The 22,567-nt window shown below is 36.4% G+C and overlaps 1 long non-coding RNA gene across 3 annotated transcripts; it reads left to right on the plus strand.

The window, feature by feature from the left end:
• The first annotated feature begins 11,723 nt into the window (after positions 1–11,723).
• LOC113326652 lies at positions 11,724–15,144 on the plus strand. Of its 3 annotated transcripts, none has more exons than XR_003348451.1 (4): positions 11,724–12,365; positions 12,447–12,534; positions 12,700–12,872; positions 14,267–15,144. It is a non-coding gene; the product is annotated as an uncharacterized LOC113326652 (long non-coding RNA). The 3 variants fall into 3 exon arrangements; XR_003348458.1 differs by having other exon boundaries at positions 12,747–12,872; XR_003348454.1 differs by having other exon boundaries at positions 11,724–12,534; positions 12,682–12,872.
• The last annotated feature ends 7,423 nt before the right edge of the window (positions 15,145–22,567 follow it).

Here is a 22,567-nt window from a genome sequence, read left to right on the forward strand (position 1 = left end):
CTATTCACCGGTCACAAGAATCACTTCTATCTGGATGCTGATTGCTATTGCTTCTATTTATGATTTGCATATACATCAGATGGATGTTAAAACTGCTTTTTTATATGGTGAATTGAATGAAGAAATTTATATGGACCAACCTGAAGGTTTTATTGTGAAAGGTTATGAAGACAAAGTATGCAAACTGAAAAAATCTTTGTATGGTTTAAAACAAGCACCTAAACAGTGGCATGAAAAATTTAATCATGTAACGATATCTAATGGCTTCAAGGTTAATGAATCTGATAAATGTGTTTACATTAAATCTGTGGATGATTCTCATGTTATTGTGTGCCTATATGTTGATGATATGCTCATATTAGGTAGTAACCTTGATAGTATTAATACCACTAAAAGCATGCTTAACGAAAACTTTGACATGAAAGACTTAGACCCTGCTGATGTAATCTTAGGGATGAAAATCAGAAAGATGTCTGATGGATATAGTCTTAGTCAATCTCATTATGTTGAAACTAATCTTAAGAGATTTAATCATGAAAATGCTAAACCTGCAACTACTCCTTATGATCCCAATTGTAAATTGAAAAAGAACAAGGGTGAGGGTATTTATCAACTTGAGTATTCTCGTGTTATTGGCAGTCTTATGTATTTAATGAACTGTACAAGACCTGATATTGCCTACACTGTGAGTAGATTAAGCAGGTACACTTGCAACCCTGGGCAGGATCACTGGAATGCTCTCTACAGAGTTCTAAGGTACCTGAGAGGAACTTCAAACTATTGCTTAAGTTTTGGGAAGTATCCTGCTGTGCTAGAAGGGTACTGTGATGCTAACTGGATATCAGACTCAGATGAGTGCAAATCCACTAGTGGGTACATCTTCACACTTGGTGGTGCGTCTGTGTCATGGAAGTCTTCCAAACGGACATGTATTGCTCGATCCACCATGGAGTCTGAGTTTATAGCCTTGGAGAAAGCTGGGGAGGAAGATGAATGGATACGAGGTTTCCTGGGAGGAATTCCACTCTGGCCCAAGCCTGTGTCTTCGATCGCAATCCACTGTGATAGTCAAGCTGCTATTGGATGCGCAAAGAATAGTGTATACAACGGAAAATCTATACATCTTCAAAGAAGACACAAGACAGTGAAACAACTACTCTCTACTGGTATCATCTCTATAGACTTTGTGAGGTCTAAAGAGAATATTGCAGATCCTTTGACGAAAGGGTTATCTAGAGAGGTAGTTAGATCCACATCGAAGGGGATGGGACTCAAGCTCATAGAATAAATCTCCATGAAGGACACTCAACCTTGTGAATGGAGCTCCAAGAATAAGGTTCAATGAGATAACTAATTTTTGGTGATGTCAAGAGAGCACTATCTTTGTCCCTCCCTATGATGTAACCGTATGATAGTGCTGCCTGCATGTTTTAGGATGATTTGTCAAGATCTTAATGAGTTCCATGACTTTGCTTAAAGCGGAGTGTGGAAGGACACTCTTAATGGACTCACCTATGTGGATGTTGGAAGTGGGGACGCTTCCTATGAGAATTTGAGCTTTTTCTCTAGAGACATTCATTAAGTCCGGGATTTAGCCCAGGCCAAAACGGGCACAACGGCAAGAGCTTGGCAGCTTTCTTTTTCTTTGAGACATCAAAGTGTGGTTGTTATTTATGAATTGCACTCACTGTTGGCGGTTCAAGACATTGTGTTCACCGTAACAACAAGCATTTCCGGTAACCTCTCACTAAGTTAAGGTTCAATCTATGGGACACCTTAGCCTAATATTGATGTATTATGTTTTCTCGGATTTCGTCGATATGTTTTATCATTCATGTGGGGGATTGTTAGAAAAAACGGCTTTGTTATACCAAATTCGCATGGACTATGTTTTGATCTCTAGACCTATTGCCCACTACTTTTTTTTTCATTTGAATAGATAAAACAATAGTCCCACATAGACTAAAATATAAAGAGTTTTAGACTTAAATACCATAGAATTGGCTAAAAGGGAATGGCCCTTGGGTCATTAGACTTTTGTGTGAGGGGGGAAGGCCTAGACTAGGGCAAGGTTGCCTTTCCCGTACGCGCGGTGCTTCACACAGAAGCACACACGCCGCCGCCGTCCGTCCGGTCGGTCGGTCGGGTCGGGCTCGGGTTCGGGTGTGGGTTCATTAGATCCTATCTTTTTGCTAAAACTTTTGGTACGTGTTTTACACACATGTAAAAGAATCTTCTTCTTTTTCTGCACATGTTTTGTCCTGGCTTTCTTGTCTGTATATATTTGTTTTGGCTTTCTTGTCCGTACGTGTTTGGCTTGGATTCTTAACAACACACTGCTCTAAGCCTGACAAAGGCAACACTGTATTTCTGTCATATGCATGAAGCCAACACACTGCTCTAAGCCTGACAAAGGAAACACTGTTTTCAACCAAACATTACCAGTATTTCTGTCATACGCATGGTTTTGTTGCATGCATTTTTCCTCTCGTTTGTAACGTCTTAAACACTATATAAGGGAGGAGTCTTGAGCTCATTGAACATACAACAGAGAAACATCTCTTCTTCTGCTCTCCCTTTGCTTTCAGAAAATAAGTTTTTATTTCTAGTTTCTCTTTTTTTAGCTAACACTGCCAAGTTCTAAGGGTACTCTCTTTGTATGCTACATTGAGGAGTACTATCAGTAGTTGTATCCTGGAGGTGACTCGCCAACTGCTATAGCATCTCAGCGGAGTAGCAGGCGATATTGCCTTTAGGACAGCGTATCGTATACGTGCCTCTACATTTTCTGTGCATCTCTAGCAACATCGGTTTGAGCTAAGTATCTTCTTCTCAGTTACATTATTAGTTCTATGTCCAACAATCTAAAGGAAATATCCTCTTTGCTATATTTTTTGTAACAACATGGGAAAGAGTACTGTAGACAAACCCCCAAAGTTTAGTGGCAAAGACTTTAAACGATGGCAGTCCAAAATGTTATTCTTCTTAAAAGGCCAAAGGCTAGATGAAGTTGCCTTAGAAAGACCCTCAAGAAGGCTTCACGACCGTGGCTATGAAGATAGACTGGATAGGTGGACTAGGAAGAATTACATGCGCAAAAACCACATTCTTAACTGTCTGGATGACTCCTTGTACGACTTTTATAATGCAAAAGAGAATTTTACTGCTTTTGATTTATGGGAAGCCCTAGAAGAAAAATATCTTGCAGAGGCTGCTGGAAGCAAGAAGTTCCTGGTAGCTAGGTTCCTGGAATATAAGATGACTGATGAAAAGCCTGTTGTAGAACAATTCGTCGAACTCCAGCTACTCATCAACGAAATTCTTGCTGAAGGAATGCACATTGATGAATCTCTACAAGTATCTGCAGTAATTGAAAAGATACCACCCTCATGGAAGGAGTACAAGAGGAGGCTGCGACATAAAAATCGCGAAATCACCATGGTGGAGCTGGGAAAAAAGATCCAGGTGGAGGAACTTCTGTGCTGCAAGGACAAAAGCCTGATGCTGAGCAAAGACATGTCTAACAAAGCTCATGTCCTGGACGACAATGCTGCGTCAAAGAAAAGGCACGGAGAATCCAGCAAAAATGGTAAACGTAACAAACAACGTAACTCCAAAGGTAACCATCTTAAGCCAAAGGGTGGTGTCTCCAAAAACACCATCAAAGGCGACTGCTATAACTGTGGGAAAACTGGTCATATGGCGAAAGACTGTAGGGCACCTAAAAAGACCAAAAATGATCCTAAACAGAAAAATAAAGCAAACGTAGTAGATGATTCTGGATATTTTACTGGCATGGTGTCTGAAGTCAACCTTGTCTCTAATGTGACCAATGTGAGAGACTGGTGGCTTGATTCTGGAGCCACCAGGCATGTCTGTAAGTTCAGAAATGCTTTCTACTCCTATAACAAAGTAGGAGACGATGAGAAATTGTTTATGGGAAACTCTTCTACCTCTAAAGTGGTAGGAAAAGGCAAGGTTGAATTGAAGCTCACTTCAGGAAAAACTCTCGCATTGAATGACGTGTATCACGTCCCGGACATATGCAAGAATCTTATCTCAGAAACCATCTTACTTGGGAAAGGTTTTAAATTTGTAGCTGAGTCTAACAAAGTTGTAATCTCTAAGGGTGGTGACTTCGTAGGAAAAGGATATGTCACTGAAAACATGATTAAGCTTAGTGTACTTTCTTTGAATTTGAATGACAATGCATCTTCTTCTGCTTATGTTTGTGACTCCTCACATGTTTGGCATGATAGACTAGACATGTTAATATCAAATCCATTGAAAGACTTGCTAAATTAGGATGCATTCCTAAAATAAACATTGATAGAGGCTATAAATGTGAAATTTGTGTTGAATCTAAATATGCAATAAAACCCTTCAATAAAAGGGTTGAACGTAGTACAACTCCCCTAGAATTAATCCACTCGGATTTGGGAGATTTGAAATCAACGCCAACTAGAGGAGGTAAAAAATGGTACATCACTTTTATAGATGATCACTCAAGATACTGTCAGGTTTACCTTCTTAGAAGTAAAGATGAAGCCTTAGACGCTTTCAAATTATATAAACTTGAAGTAGAAAACCAAAGAGGTGTTACTATTAAAACTCTTAGGTCAGTCCGAGGCGGTGAGTATGTGATACCTATAGGAGAATTCTGCAAACTTAATGGCATCATTCATGAAACTACTGCACCTTCTTCACCTGAGTCGAATGGAGTAGCTGAAAGGAAAAACCGAACACTCATAGATATGGTGAACGCTATGTTAGCTAGTTCAGGGCTACCTTCGAACCTGTGGGGGAAGCAATTCTCTCTGCATGCTATATCTTGAACCGAGTTCCATTTAAGAAATCCGACAAAACTCCATATGAGTTATGGAAAGGAAGACAACCGTCCTATGCATACTTTAAAGTATGGGGGTGTTTGGCCAAGGTGGCCACTCCTCGTTCCAAGAAAACCAAAATAGGACCTAAAACTATAGATTGTTTTTCTAGGATATCCTGAGCACTCTAGTGCTTATAGGTTCATGGTAATTGGTGAGAACACCATAATGGAATCCAGAGATGCAGTGTTTTTCGAACACATTTTCCCTTTAGGGTCTGGACCTCATAAAAGGGTCCGCGATGATCTCTCAGATGTTCCTTCGACTAGTCGACCCCCGTCTCTAGATGCTGAAACCGAACCTAGAAGAAGTAAGAGGGTCAGAACCGAGAAAAGTTATGGTCCCTATTTTGTGACTCTTACGGTAGAGACTGAACCCCAAACTTATAAGGAAGCTTTGACCTCTCCGGAAGCTCCCTTCTGGGAAGAAGCTTCAATTAATGAGTGGGATTCCATTCAATAAAATGAAACTTGGGACCTTGTAGACTTACCTCCTGGTAGTAAAACCATAGGTTGAAAGTGGGTCTTCAAAAGGAAACTTAGAACAGATGGAACCATAGAAAAACACAAAGCTAGGTTGGTAGCTAAGGGGTACAGAAAACAGGAAGGATTAGATTTCTTTGATACCTATTCACCGGTCACAAGAATCACTTCTATCTGGATGCTGATTGCTATTGCTTCTATTTATGATTTGCATATACATCAGATAGATGTTAAAACTGCTTTTTTATATGGTGAATTGAATGAAGAAATTTATATGGACCAACCTGAAGGTTTTGTTGTGAAAGGTTATGAAGACAAAGTATGCAAACTGAAAAAATCTTTGTATGGTTTAAAACAAGCACCTAAACAGTGGCATGAAAAATTTAATCATGTAATGATATCTAATGGCTTCAAGGTTAATGAATCTGATAAATGTGTTTACATTAAATCTGTGGATGATTCTCATGTTATTGTGTGTCTATATGTTGATGATAGGCTCATATTAGGTAGTAACCTTGATAGTATTAATACCACTAAAAGCATGTTTAACGAAAACTTTGACATGAAAGACTTAGGCCCTGCTGATGTAATCTTAGGGATGAAAATCAGAAAGATGTCTGATGGATATAGTCTTAGTCAATCTCATTATGTTTAAACTGTTCTTAAGAGATTTAATCATGAAAATGCTAAACCTGCAACTACTCCTTATGATCCCAATTGTAAATTGAAAAAGAACAAGGGTGAGGGTATTTATAAACTTGAGTATTCTCGTGTTATTGGCAGTCTTATGTATTTAATGAACTGTACAAGACCTGATATTGCCTACACTGTGAGTAGATTAAGCAGGTACACTTGCAACCCTGGGCAGGATCACTGGAATGCTCTCTACAGAGTTCTAAGGTACCTGAGAGGAACTTCAAACTATTGCTTAAGTTTTGGGAAGTATCCTGCTGTGCTAGAAGGGTACTGTGATGCTAACTGGATATCAGACTCAGATGAGTGCAAATCCACTAGTGGGTACATCTTCACACTTGGTGGTGCGTCTGTGTCATGGAAGTCTTCCAAACAGACATGTATTGCTCGATCCACCATGGAGTCTGAGTTTATAGCCTTGGAGAAAGCTAGGGAGGAAGCTGAATGGATACGAGGTTTCCTGGGAGGAATTCCACTCTGGCCCAAGCCTGTGTCTTCGATCGCAATCCACTGTGACAGTCAAGCTGCTATTGGATGCGCAAAGAATAGTGTATACAACGGAAAATCTATACATCTTCAAAGAAGACACAAGACAGTGAAACAACTACTCTCTACTGGTATCATCTCTATAGACTTTGTGAGGTCTAAAGAGAATATTGTAGATCCTTTGACGAAAGGGTTATCTAGAGAGGTAGTTAGATCCACATCGAAGGGGATGGGACTCAAGCTCATAGAATAAATCTCCATGAAGGACACTCAACCTTGTGAATGAAGCTCCAAGAATAAGGTTCAATGAGATAACTAATTTTTGGTGATGTCAAGAGAGCACTATCTTTGTCCCTCCCTATGATGTAACCGTATGATAGTGCTGCCTGCATGTTTTAGGATGATTTGTCAAGATCTTAATGAGTTCCATGACTTTGCTTAAAGCGGAGTGTGGAAGGACACTCTTAATGGACTCACCTATGTGGATGTTGGAAGTGGGGCCGCTTCCTATGAGAATATGAGCTTTTTCTCTAGAGACATTCATTAAGTCCGGGATTTAGCCCAGGCCAAAACGGGCACAACGGCAAGAGCTTGGCAGCTTTCTTTTTCTTTGAGACATCAAAGTGTGGTTGTTATTTCTGAATTGCACTCACTGTTGGCGGTTCAAGACATTGTGTTCACCGTAACAACAAGCAGTTCCGGTAACCTCTCACTAAGTTAAGGTTCAATCTATGGGACACCTTAGCCTAATATTGATGTATTATGTTTTCTCGGATTTCGTCGATATGTTTTATCATTCATGTGGGGGATTGTTAGAAAAAACGGCTTTGTTATACCAAATTTGCATGGACTATGTTTTGATCTCTAGACCTATTGCCCACTACTTTTTTTTTCATTTGAATAGATAAAACAATAGTCCCACATAGACTAAAATATAAAGAGTTTTAGACTTAAATACCATAGAATTGGCTAAAAGGGAATGGCCCTTGGGTCATTAGACTTTTGTGTGAGGGGGGAAGGCCTAGACTAGGGCAAGGTTGCCTTTCCCGTACGCGCGGTGCTTCACACAGAAGCACGCACGCCGCTGCCGTCCGTCCGGTCGGTCGGTCGGGTCGGGTTCGGGTGTGGGTTCATTAGATCCTATCTTTTTGCTAAAACTTTTGGTACGTGTTTTACACACATGTAAAAGAATCTTCTTCTTTGTCTGCACATGTTTTGTCCTGGATTTCTTGTCTGTACATATTTGTTTTGGCTTTCTTGTCCGTACGTGTTTGGCTTGGCTTCTTAACAACACACTGCTCTAAGCCTGACAAAGGCAACACTGTATTTCTGTCATACGCATGAAGCCAACACACTGCTCTAAGCCTGACAAAGGCAACACTGTTTTCAACCAAACATTACCAGTATTTCTGTCATACGCATGGTTTTGTTGCATGCATTTTTCCTCTCATTTGTAACGTCTTAAACACTATATAAGGAAGGAGTCTTGAGCTCATTGAACATACAACAGAGAAACATCTCTTCTTCTGCTCTCCCTCTGCTTTCAGAAAATAAGTTTTTATTTCTAGTTTCTCTGTTTTTAGCTAACACTGCCAAGTTCTAAGGGTACTCTCTTTGTATGCTACATTGAGGAGTACTATCAGTAGTTGTATCCTGGAGGTGACTCGCCAACTGCTATAGCATCTCAGCGGAGTTGCAGGCGATATTTCCTTTAGGACAGCGTATCGTATACGTGCCTCTACATTTTCTGTGCATCTCCAGCAACATCGGTTTGAGCTAAGTATCTTCTTCCCAGTTACATTATTAGTTCTATGTCCAACATACATGTCATACCAGTTTTTGCAGATGAAGAAATTAGTGTCGAGGAGGAAAATAGCCATGTTGGTCCGGTGTCTATTTTTTGTGAAATCAATTGCTTTGCCGGCTGCTCTTTGTTGCTACCTTATAAAGATAAAAGTGAAGTAGAACACACAAAGAACAACACCAATCCTTTCAATGCCGAAGGAAACACTGCCTTCTACATTTATCTGGAAACACCAGTTCATTCGGTATGACCTTCTTGCATTGCGCCTGAAGACTCTACAATGGGTTCTCGATATATTTTTCATCTAAATACTTTTGTGTATCGCCGTTCCACACACTTTAATATCAAAAACCTTTTTCTTTTATCATACTATAATTTTTCAATTTTTTTTTTTTAGATCAAAGCCTTTGATTGTGATGCTTCGTGAATATTATATATAGTTTTTGTATTGTTGTTACAATATTACGTCAGGTAATGCTGCTTGCAAGAATGGTATAGCTGTCAAGGAGTAAAGGTATACAGACACATGTACATACATATATTATGCATCCTATCTTCTTCAATTTTGTGAGTTTCTTGGAAAATTTGTAAGCTGGATCGTGGGGGTCAAGGTTTCTATGTTTTTCCACGTATTAAATCTAATTAACTAGATTGCTTTGTATTGCTGTTGCATATCTGTTCTGAGCTCTAATGACGATGTTATTCATTGCCATCTTTTGTCTAATTGAGACTTTAATAACAATTGTGTATTTTCCACTATAGAGGCCTGATGAAGTTATCTGATTCTTGGGCGATCATTTCCAAATATGAATGTAAATATCTCTCATGTAAAGCTAATAACAAACTCTTCTTCGCTAATACTGGTGCAAGTAGTTATACCGAATCTTTCTGATATTAAAATCTAATTCATAAATTTCAGTTTTAGGGGGCAAAGCATGAAAATATATAATGCACTCAATATATTTTCATAGATTTTGCATGTTTATACGAAAGCTCTTTAGCTTTATCTGTATTAGTAGAGTTGACTGAACTGCTTTATACTTTCCATCTAAATATGGACCGATCCTAAGTGAGAGCATGGGACTACGGTTTTAGTCACTATTGCGAAAAATCCCACAAAACTAAGTATGATACAAATTATTTGTCTTAGCTAATATAGTATAGCTAGTGGCCTACAGATTCTTGTGTAAGAACCAACTACATAACTAATCACTTATAACAGTGATTATACTTTCACAGTGCAAAACTTAGAATAACATAACTGGAGGAATAAATGTAATCGGGAAGGGAAATATTATTAGGAGTTCTCTCTGTATCCTTTACAATTGCCCGAGCATTGCTTTATATAGGACTCAATGCATGACTATTAAAACATGAGACTGACACGTTTCAGAAGTATGTGTCATTAGTGTATAAATTATACGTATAAGATAAGGCTAATTATGCTTATCTAGATTTAGTTAGTCGGTGGGTCAGACATTCAATTGAGATGGTGGGACACACGCGTTCACGTAACAATGTATAATTTGTTTGATTGTATACCCTAGTTAGTAATTCGGGATTCGGTAAACGTACGGAACGGTAAACGTACGAGTATTATACGGTTTTGTAAAATTCAGATTCAGACCAAAATTCGGTCAATGGGACGTGATTCGTCAGTAATTCGGAACGGCATACGTACGTGTATGATTCGATTTATAAATGTGAGTTCGGCTCTGAAAATTCGGTATCTATATATAACAAATAATTTGTATTTATAAGGTCATAGACCAATTTTTATGCATATGTGTGAGTTATTTAAAGAAAAAATAAACTTAATATGATGATATTAATAATATATACAACATTAGTTATCCAAGAGGACGTCGTATGGTGGTTTAGATGCTTGGTTAGTGAGTTTGAGATCTCTCTCACCTTCACCTTCAAATCTCTTCAGTCGTTTTTGTTTCATAAAAATCACAACACGTCTAATATTCGGTCGTGTATGCTCGGGAGGCAGTAAAGCCCAAAAAATGGAGTCTTTGAAAAGTAAAAGCTAAAGAATTTATGGCGAATTAAACGGACGTATCATTCGGGATACGTAAAATTCGTGAACGGTTCGCGAATAATTCGGAAATGCCACATAATACGCGACTTGGGTTCGGAGTTGCAAACGTACGCGAATAAGACGGTAAAATTCGTGATACGGAAAAATTCGCGAATGATTCGCGAATCATTCGCGAACTTACTAACTAGGTTGTATACACGAAGGAGGTTCCAAGTGGAATTATTTGAATTTATTAGGTAAGTATGAGCTAATCATAAGACAGAGCCATTTCCGGGAGATGAGAATTAATTAATTCGGTTGATCTGATGAGGCATTTATAGGTGTTCATTCTCTGATTTATTATTAATTATTTGTTCTTATGGGGAAAATTAAGTTCATATTTGTCAGAGCACTTTGGTTAATTCTACGTCAGGTATTGTCGACATGGATACAAAATCAAACTATTAATTTGAGCAATTTGGTTTCAATGTAAGCAATTACAGATGTATGTGAATAGGTACAAGTGGGCTGCCAAAGAGTGCTTAGTTCTGATTAAGCAACTTAAATATGGCCCCAATGGAAATGGTGGTTGTTAGCTGTTGTTGTGTCTGCCGGATGCAATTGCAAGATAAAAAAATACATGTACCAAGGTAACAATATTGCTGCACACATTATATCTGAAAACCAAATTGCATCATTGTTATCGAAAGGTACGAGGTTTGTGTCCATGATGGCCAGGACTATCAGACGGACGACGTTTAATGGGGGCCATCATCCGAAGGTCGGAAATTTCCGGATGAAATTTTTGCATGGACGGCTACGAAAGACTTACCGTATGATACACGAGAATGAATTTGAAAGCTCCAGATTGAGATTGTCATTGGACGGCTCGGAAAGTCCCAGTAATATGAAGTTGGTTGATCAGAAGTTTCGGCGAATTGATTATATTTTTTTAATGAATTTGATACTTTGCTAAGCGAGAGGTAGAGGCAGACGAAGCGAGGAGTCCAAATCTGTTCACACTCCTCTAACGAGTGTATCTTTCACATATTCTTCTGATTGGTTGATTATTTAACTGATGATCCAATTATTTTTCATGTTTAGAATCACGACCCTCGTTACATAACTCCCTAAATTAAATCAAGGACAGAGATTGAAATGTGAAATATACACTTGTCAAGCAATATGCATGAATTCGCACTCCAAAGCGAGAGATGGTTTCTTTTTCGTTTCCTTGACTGAGTTACACGGCGGCAATCCATACTGAGAAGACTATTGTAAGAGATGTGAAGAATAAAGATGAGAAGAAACATGGAGACTTGGTTAGTAATAAATAATTTTTAAAGTTTGCTCTCTTGATCTTTAGCTTATCTCCCATTTTTATTTTGATGTTTTCACCTAATTAATCAAACCCATCTATGGTTCCAGGAGAAAGAAACCCCGATTATTATTCCTCCACTCAAAATCCCAATTTTAGATTTGGTCCCAATTTTCATATTTGTAATGATGCTCAAGGCAATGCACATCTCAATGTAATGCTAATTTTTTTTAGCTGGTATGATTCGAATTCCACAGCAATGTCCTATCTTCTTCCCTCAAACTGAATCAGTTCTGATAATTCAATTTTTCCTAAGCTGTTCTTTGTTTTTAGATCATTCTCCAAAATACCCGAAGTTGATATTTAGGTTTCTTATTTAAAAACGAATAAGAACAAAGACTCGGAAAATGTACTATATTTCCAAATTTATACAAAGGAAAGTACATACACTTCTGATTACACGTACACACTATACAAAGCTAAAAGTATGTAATACATAAGTCATGGTGGATGGTTGTATCTGCACTTCAAAGCCTCTCATATTCTTTGTATTGATGGAGTTCAGTTTCTCATAGGTTCATATTTGGTTTCATCTCCTACAATTCTTCATACCTACATTCAGATGTTCTTAAAGGTCACGAATTGGGGAAGGTTTTTCCAACTGTTGTAGGTAAACAATCTCGTGGGAATAATTTATAATGTTTGTTGGTGTTTTAACAACTAAAAACATCTTTGTCTAAAAAACCCACAGATGTTTCTGAACCTTTGCAAGCTTCAATGGTTTTTCTTTCTGAAGATCAGCTGTTTTAAGTCTACAGATAGTGCAATTTAAATAAAAGGTAAACCATAACTTTTAGGTCCTCTCTTACTTGAAGTACCATAACTTTCAGATTCTCTTGGTATTTGGCATGATTCGATAATTGAAATTGAGAACACTTTACTTCATCATTTTTCTGCAATCTCAAAATCTACTAATCCAGCTTCAGATGTGTCTATTTTGTCAGAATTTCAAAGATGTATTTCGGATTAAGAAAATAGTATCTTGCTACAGCTGCAGCTTCCATCAGAACAAGAATTTAAGGGCGCGGTCTTTCAAATCAAGCCATTGTCTTCACTTAGAAATGGTGGTTTTCAGACAGCTTTTTATCAAGAATGTTGGTCTACAGTTGGTAAAGAGGTAACTTCTTCTTTTTTTCAATAGGATTTTACTCGATTGGTTTCTCGAATTATAGAGTACCAACCATTTTTTTTTCTTTCCAATTGGCGCCTGCTGTTCTTAGCATCCTGTCATGGTTTAAGCAATCATACCCGTAAAACGATACAAGCAGCAGAAACGACGACCTCATTCAGAATAAACGTGTATGGTATAGCTAACTCATGGAGTTTGTCAACTGGATAGATTCTAGGATCCATTGCCCTCCTTGCAGCAGGTTTGACTCCTACTGTAATTGTGTATATCTCATGTTTATAAAACTGGTAAACTGAAGAAGGTATTGAATGAATTTGGATGAGATGATATAAGGTATTCAAAGATGGAAAGTGATACAAGATGCTTGATGCCCAGTAGTAGGAAAGTGGAAGCAACCACTGTTAACTAAATTGTGGTAGTATTTATATCTCTAATCTGTACTTCTCTTGGAAGCAACTGTGATTAGAAATATAAATAATAACCCAGCTTAATTTAAAGACGCCGATGTTACCATGAGCTAAAGCTAATGACAGGTAAAATCATGTGGAATCATGACATAGATTACTCAACTATCTCAGCTACAACCATCTCTTCATGTACTGCGTACCCATTTAAAAACTTAGTAAATGTCATACTCAATATTTATTTTTTATCTAATTTGTGTATATTTAGGAAATTTAGTAATTGCTTAGCAAACATACTTTAAAATTTTAGTTTTCGGATTTTCTTAGCATAAGGTGCGGTTGACATATCTCTATGCATATAGATAGATTTTGGTTGATAACACAGATTGATGATTAGTAAATCTTATTGTCCAAGTGATGATTAGTAAATGTTATTGTTAAGAATCCTTGCAAGCATGAAGCATGTATTGATTTTTCACGTTTTTCTTAAATTACATTCTTGAAAAGTAGTAATTGAACCCTTTTTTTTTAATGTTCATGGGTGGAATCCCTGCAGTGTTTATCAAACAATAGTATTGGATAAAACTCATGGCATCAGCAGGGAAACTTTATGCTCCCAAAGAAACATTGGTTGTCACTCAGGTGTTCCTATTTGCTAGCCACGACTTGCCTTTGGCTCTTCTGATCTTAGTCGTTTTGCTCAACAATAGATATCTTCCCACCTTAAGTTTTCCAATTTTTATTAGCAAGAATATCTAGATGCCGAATATCATATAAGAGTTATTTTGAAATCCAAAGAACAACATGCGTGTGGCTTTAAAGCATTCTCAGTATCTATAATATATAAAACTTATTCTTTAAAGAAAAAAAGTTGAAATTTTTTGTTTATACCGACATTGCGAATTTTGACAGTAAAGCCTATAATACTCAGAAAACGCTTTTTTGTTGTTGATGAACTTTTTAGATGTCTGCTTGCAGGTTAGTATTATTAGGTCATGCCCTATAGTATAAAACTGAAGGTTCCACAGCAGCAGCATGAACTTCATGAGGTTTTATGGAGGTGAGGAAGCTGGAGCTTTGTAAAACTCATAGAATTTTCAACATTAAAAGAAGAAGTTCATGATGGCAACCGGTTCTCAAAATTAAGGTGATCAATGCATTTATATATCTCACATTTTGTTGATCATTTGTTATTCATCTTCTTATTGGTAGGCAGTGTAAAACATGTTGCAGTATTCAATTTGCACTATGCTTCACTTCATGCACTACGTTGGCGAGCTCTCTTTGTGATGCTATTAAATGTTATTAGATATATATATATATATATATATGGGCCCACATATATTAAGAAGATTTGCATAAATAAAGATCATATTATATTGAAGATATTGAAGATATTAAATTGAAGACTGGAAGATATTGAAGATCATGCAATATATTTTGTACATAGCAAGTCTCATATAAATTAGGAGTAGAATTTATAATATTTTATTTTCTCTTAATTTTTCTTTTATTTCTTTATATTTTATATCTTTGTAAATCAAGTAATGTAATTACATATATATATATATATATATATATATATATATATACGTGAATATAATTCTAAGTCTAACAAAGTTGGAAAGACAAGTAAACAAGAGGTGTGTCCATTTCTATGATGGTATACAAGAGCTAGTGAGTAAAAGATCCATAATCCAAGTAAGTTTCTCCACTTTTTTGTTTAGTCAATTGAAATGGTAACTCCTCCTTCTTCTCCAACCAAAAAACCGGATGATTCTCTTTCGGAAACTCCAATTGAACCCACACCAAAAGTGGCGATTAATGATCCGTATGCGATTCACCATTCGGATAATACTAGTCTTGTTTTGTTCACTCCTCTCTTGAATGGCGAAAATTATGGAATTTGGGCACGTGGAATCACCATGGCTCTTTCCGCCAAAGACAAGATGAATTTTATTAATGGGTCAATTTTGGAACCCGAGGATTCAAACTTGTATGCTAGATGGAAAAGATCTACTAATCTTGTTAAGATGTGGATCACCAACTCAATAGAACCAGATATAAAATCTAGTTTTATGTATGTCGATTCAGCATATCAACTATGGAATGAACTCCATGATCATTTTTACCAATCCAATGCTCCCAAAATTTTTAAGTTGAAACATGCAATTTCCACTCTAAAAATTGAAGGGATGTCTGTATCAATGTTTTTCACAAAGATGAAAGCATTATGGGAGGAGCTGGACGCAACTTCCATGGGCACTACCCCATGTATTTGTGCTGCAGGAAAAGAAATTGCCGAACACCGCAACAGAGATAAGGTGATGGAATTTTTGCAAGGTCTTGATGACAGATTTGCGAATGTAAAAAGTTCTGCTTTGTTGATGGATCCTATTCCATCAATCAATAAGGTTTACAACCTTGTTCGTCAGGAAGAAAAACAGTTACATATTTCTACATCCTCCAATGTTCAAGTTGAGAGTGCAACCCTTTTTAATCAAAGAAGTGAATCAAAGTATTCAAAAGGTCCGGAGAATAAGAAACCTAGACCTTTTTGTTACCATTGTAATATGATTGGTCATTCTCGAGAAAAATGTTGGAAGCTGAATGGTTATCCACCAAATTATGTTCCAAAGTCCAAAGAAAGACAAGGGACAATGCTTGCCACATCAAGGAACGAGAAAGAATCTTCGACACCAAAAGAATCGTTCACAGCTGATGATTATCAAGAGTACATGAAGTTCAAATCTTTTATGGCTTCCAAAGGTGGTGATTCTTCTGTTGTTTCATCAGCAAATCTTGCAGGTAAAATTCTAACTACATCTAATTTTTCTTTTTCATTAGTAGATCTAAATCTAGCAGGTAGAGTTTTGAGCGTATCTAACTCAAGTTGGATAGTTGACAGTGGTGCATCAAATCATTTTTGTTATTTACTATCAATGTTTTCATCTTATAAATCTGCACCTGCAAATCTATCTGTTCAATTGCCTGACGGATCTAGTACCTGTGTGAAACACATAGGGACAATTATATTCTCATCTCTTCTCAAAATAGAAGATGTTTATCACATACCTGATTTTAAATTTAATTTATTATCTATTAGTCAACCCACCAGATCACTTGGTTGTTCTGCGAATTTTTCTTCTAACTTGTGTACATTTCAGGACCATACAAAGAAGATGCAGATTGGTCTGGCTAATCAAGTAGGAGGTCTTTATTATCTCCAACAAAGTTCGATAAATTCAGTTAGAAATAATAAGTCATTTGATTTATGGCATTGGCGTCTAGGGCATCCATCCTTGGAACGTCTAAAATTTTTAAGTAGTAATTTTAATTATATTAATTCCAGCTGCACTCACAAGTGTGAGATTTGTCCTTTAGCAAAACAATCAAGGTTACCTTTTAATAAAAGTAGTATTTCTAGTAAATCTCCTTTTGAGTTAATTCATTGTGATTTATGGGGACCGTTTTCGGTTCCATCTTTAAATGGTGCACGATATTTTATTACCATTGTTGATGATTATACACGTTGCACTTGGGTATTCTTAATGAATTCAAAATCTGAAACAAAAAAATATTTAGATTATTTTTTTAATTTTGTGATAAATCAATATAAGTCAAAAATTGGTACTATCTCGTGCGGATCTGGAAAAATCTATATTCCCCAGATTCAAAAATTTCGTTCCGATAATGGAACCGAATTCCTGACAAAGGGCTTACAACAATGGTTTCTCCAAAATGGAATTTTACATCAAAGGAGTTGTGTATACACTCCACAACAAAATGGTGTTGTAGAACGCAAACACCGTCATCTACTTAATGTAGCAAGATCACTCCGTTTTCAAGCAGGTTTACCATTAGAATTTTGGGGAGAATGTATTATGGTAGCAGGGTATTTGATCAATAAGATGCCCACACCAGTACTCAATTATATATCTCCGCATGAAGTCCTTTTCGGATCACCGCCAAATTATTCACATCTTAGAGTATTTGGTTGTTTATGTTTTGCTCGCAACACAAGCCCTTCTCATAAATTTGATGCTCGAGCAAAACCAGGAATTTTTATTGGGTATCCATACAATCAAAAAGGTTATAAGATCTTTGATTTAGAAACAAAGAAAATCTATACTTCAAGAGATGTCATATTTCATGAACGAACATTTCCATATGGCAATGAGATTTTACCATCGCCAGAATTAAACCAATTCAATGATTCTGACCAGTATTCAGAAGAGTTAGAAAACGGTAATGAATATGAATCAGATAAAAACGCCGCAATTCCTACTTCTCCACGAAATACGACTATTACTCCTTTTAATTCGTCTGGAAATTTACCTTCCTCGTCACAAGGATGCACATATAGCCATGATTCGTCGAACGAAGACACTCAATGTGAAACTCCTCCATCCATGAGTGAGTCACATTCATCTTCAATGACATCTCCTGGACCGTCATTATCACCATTAAATGAATCCCAAATGAATGAGTGAATCTCATCACGTCCCATTAGGGATCGTAATCCTCCAGCATATCTAAAAGATTATATATGCAAAGTGATGGAAACTCCTATTTTAGAGGGTCCAAAGTATCCTCTTAATCATTTCCTTTCTTATACTAAAATGTCTGAACAGCATAAGACATTTCTCACAAAAGTTCTCGTCACTGATGTACCCACTAATTATCTCCAAGCCATCAAAATTCCAGTATGGAAAGATGCGATGTTCAAGGAGGTACAGGCTCATAAACAAAATAATACCTGGACAAAACAATCCTTACCTAAAGAAAAAAAAACGATTGGTTGTAAATGGGTATACAAAATTAAATATAATCCAGATGGCTCGATCGAAAGATATAAAGCCCGATTATTCGCCAAAGGTTATACACAAGTGGAAGGTATCGATTTTCATGAAACCTTTGCACCTGTCGCAAAATTAGTAACTGTAAGAGTTTTACTTTCTTTGGCTGCAATTCGTGGATGGCACTTACATCAACTTGATGTGAATAATGCTTTTCTTCAAGGAGATTTGGAAGAAGAAGTATACATGAAACTTCCACCAGGATTTGAAAGTTCAGATGGCACGCAAGTATGTCGCTTAAATAAATCTATATATGGTTTAAAACAAGCATCCCGACAATGGTTTGCTACATTTTCATGTGCACTTATTAGTGAAGGTTTTCAACAATCTAAATCAGATTATTCACTCTTTACCTATAATCGCAGATCTACGTATATATATGTTTTAGTATATGTAGATGATATTATCATTACAGGTAATGATGAAAACTCTATATCAAAATTCAAAGTGTCTCTAGAAAAGCGGTTTTCGCTTAAAAATTTGGGACGCTTACAGTACTTTCTAGGGATTGAAGTTTCCCGTTCAGATCTAGGTATATTTCTTTGTCAAAGAAAATACATTATTGATCTTTTAAAATACATGGGGCTAACCGCATCCAAAGTAGTTTCTTTTCCCATGGAGCAAAATCTTCGCCTCAAACCTACAGATGGTGAACCATTATCTGACCCTACACCATATCGTAGAATTATTGGTCGACTTTTGTATCTAACTCTTACTCGGCCAGACATCACCTATGTAGTGAATATTTTAAGTCAATTTATGCAAAATCCTAGAACTGCTCATCATGATGCAGCTTTACGTGTTTTGCATTATCTCAAAGGGACTATTGGACATGTAATTCTTTTGTCCGCTAAAAGTTCTCTTCATTTACGGGGTTATACCGATTCAGACTGGGCTGGTTGTCCAACCACTCTTCGCTCAACAACGGGATATTTCACCATGTTGGGAGATAGTCCTATTTCATGGAAATCTAAGAAACAACCAACTGTTTCTCGATCTTCCGCCGAAGCCGAATATAGGGCAATGGCCAATTTAACTGCTGAATTACAGTGGTTAAAGTATCTTTTCCGAGACCTTCATATTCCTACTTCAGAACCTTTCACACTTTACTGTGATAGTCAAGCAGCAATTCATATAGCTGAAAATCCTGTCTTCCATGAACGAACCAAACATATCGAAATCGATTGTCATTTCGTTCGTGAGAAGATTCAAAGTAACCTCATTACTCCACGTTATATAAAATCAGCCGATCAAATCGCTGATATTTTTACCAAACCTCTAGGTGCCGAATTATATACTCGATTAACTAGCAAGTTGGGAGTTCTCGATATTTCTCCTCCACCTCCAACTTGAGGGGGGGTATTAAATGTTATTAGATATATATATATATATGGGCCCACATATATTAAGAAGATTTGCATAAATAAAGATCATATTATATTGAAGATATTGAAGATATTAAATTGAAGACTGGAAGATATTGAAGATCATGCAATATATTTTGTACATAGCAAGTCTCATATAAATTAGGAGTAGAATTTATAATATTTTATTTTCTCTTAATTTTTCTTTTATTTCTTTATATTTTATATCTTTGTAAATCAAGTAATGTAATTACATATATATATATATATATATATATATATATATATATATATATATATATATGTGAATATAATTCTAAGTCTAACCAAGTTGGAAAGACAAGTAAACAAGAGGTGTGTCCATTTCTATGAGATGCAGTCGATAAAAGAATAAGCACTTTAATTTTTGCACTAAAAACACTTGATGTATGATGTTGATAAATGATGCTTAGATTCTTCCCATCCCTTCTGCATTTAAGTTGCACATACACACAAACATCCAGTGCTAATTAACATACTTTTAAATTTTGGACTGATTTGTTGAATTAACTTCTCTTACGGAAACGAGGATTAACCTGTTGAGGATGTTATGGTAAGTGGATGAATTAAAAATCTCATTGACACCCACCATGTGTAATCAGCAAAAATAAATAAATTGAATAACCCCAAGGAACATAATGTTGATGAAGTTAGGGATGGGAATGACAAGGGGATGGAATTGAAAAGATTTGAGGGTATCAAAGTTTGATTCTGTCTTGGATTCAATCCCTGTGATTGTGTTGTTGTTGATTCGGTAAAATTAGAATTTAATTTCTTTATTTAATTGTTTTTGCTCTTCGCTAAATATGATTCGTGTAGTGAATGGTGTGTGTACTCAACATGAATTGTAGGTTTCCAAAACTACCTATTCAATAAATGTTGATGAATTCATTTTTGTGACTTACAATTCTTCTCATCTTGTCTATTTTCTAGGTTTTGAATTATGGAGGGTTCTAACAAGATTCATGATATTGTTGCAGGTTTAGGCATAAACAAGGGATCATTCCACATATAATGACGGGATCCTAAGCTTTTTCAAAGTTTCTCTAATGACGGGATATTGGAATCTTTAGATGCAAAACAAGGAATGTATTGATTTTGAGAACAGTTCCTCCCTGATTTTATATTAAGATCCAATTCTCCAGGAAAATGGGTATCCATACAATCAAACGTGGTTTTGATGATCAAGGTTTCAATTACACGCGGCTTTGATAATTAGATTTTACTTACATGTGGTTTTGAGTCTTTTGACAATTACAATTTTCTCAATTATGGATAGGGAAAATTGGGAATTTGTCCCGTTTTCACTAATTGAGTTGGGAATCCGTCCCCAAACGGAAAAAATTAAGAAATCTATCCCATCCATCCAAAAACTCATTTAACGAGTCAATTAGACACACATACGACAACACACGTGCAAATAAAAGACCCAGATGCCCTTATAACATTGTAAACTGATTTCTTCATCACTTTTGAAGATAACACACTTACGTTCTTCAACTGATACAGACGTGGGAGACATATTGGGAAATTGAATCGACGCAGTTATGTACAAATTACCAAAAATGAAATTTTTTGAGTGGGGAAGCATAGTATTATGGTCTGCTGCTTGGTTGTTCCATTAGAATTTCCATTACAAGTTCCTTAAATAATCATCTTTGGTTTCCTAACTGGGTTTGATATAATCAATCAAGCATATACTTCATGTTACAATTAAACGAAATTAAACATTACATCTGCGAAATACAATCAATCACACAGGTGAGTTTGATATACTAACCGATATTTACAATTCATCATCCATATCTCAATTTTGCAAGTAAAGATCCATTTGAAGATTGAAAGAGGAGAAGCAGGAAATCTTGTATTGTTTACGCAGTGATATTCGATCCATATAGGATCAAACTTAGTGCTTCGATCAGTTTATCATCGGAAAACTACTTTGACTGTATACGATTTTTATATACCTTCACTGCATGAATTTCTCCTTTTCTTTTCTTTGTTCAGTCAGTTTCTAATCTTCTCCGTAAACATTTGTTATAAAAATGAGGGTATGTAGGTAAAAATTTTAGAGAGTATGACCAGTCAAAATGAAGTATTGACTATTTAACTGAGTTTTTGGATGGATGGGATAGATTCCTTAATTTTTTCCGTTTGGGGACGGATCTCCAACTCAATTAATGAAAACGGGACATATTTCCAATTTTTCCTTATGGATATTTTACTTATTGTTATGCTTATGTTCCACACGCATACATAATTTAATGGATGTTTCTGATTTCATGTGTGAGCAAGTTCCGAAAGAAAAGATAAGGAACAAGCTCACAAGTAATGCTAAGTTTCTCAGATTGCAACACAAAGGAAGAAAACCACATGTACAACTTATCTGCAACACCGGATAACATTCAATTAAAAAAAAAGGAATCTCTTGGTATGGCATATTCTTTGTGGCTTAGATTTGACAAATTGTAATGACATACCTTAAAGTCATGTTACATTCTTGGTCTTTTACTACAGGTAAGTAACAACTTCCCTTTGGATGACAGTGGGTCCAGAAGAAGATGGAATACACACGGGTGATACTCTACACAGTACATAGAGGTAGACATGGTTGTTAACCAGATCGATTTAGTGTTTGTACGTCTAATTTATCTACACTGCTTTTGGAAGCAATAATATTAGATTTATAATAACTAACCCGATATCAGTTAAAAACATGAACCATTTATCTTTTTGTTGGGGAATGAGTAGGTTGTCGTTAATACTGTGGTACGATTATAAGTAGTGTTTCAAGAAAAGGAAATGATTTGAATCTTCAGTTCTTCAGATGACGCTTGGAATAAAAAAGCTTGCTCAGTTCTCGAAAAAGATACACAACCAGCAGAAGGTCTCTCACGAACGCAAAAATCTCCTTGGAAGAAAATGATTGGTGAGACTTCTAACATGGCATTCAATACCACACATATATGAACCGAGTCTAACTAATTATTTTTGTTTTCATTCTTATATACCAAAGT

The sequence above is a fragment of the Papaver somniferum genome, chromosome 1 (genome assembly GCF_003573695.1).
Source record: "Papaver somniferum cultivar HN1 chromosome 1, ASM357369v1, whole genome shotgun sequence".
Classification (NCBI taxonomy): domain Eukaryota; kingdom Viridiplantae; phylum Streptophyta; class Magnoliopsida; order Ranunculales; family Papaveraceae; genus Papaver; species Papaver somniferum.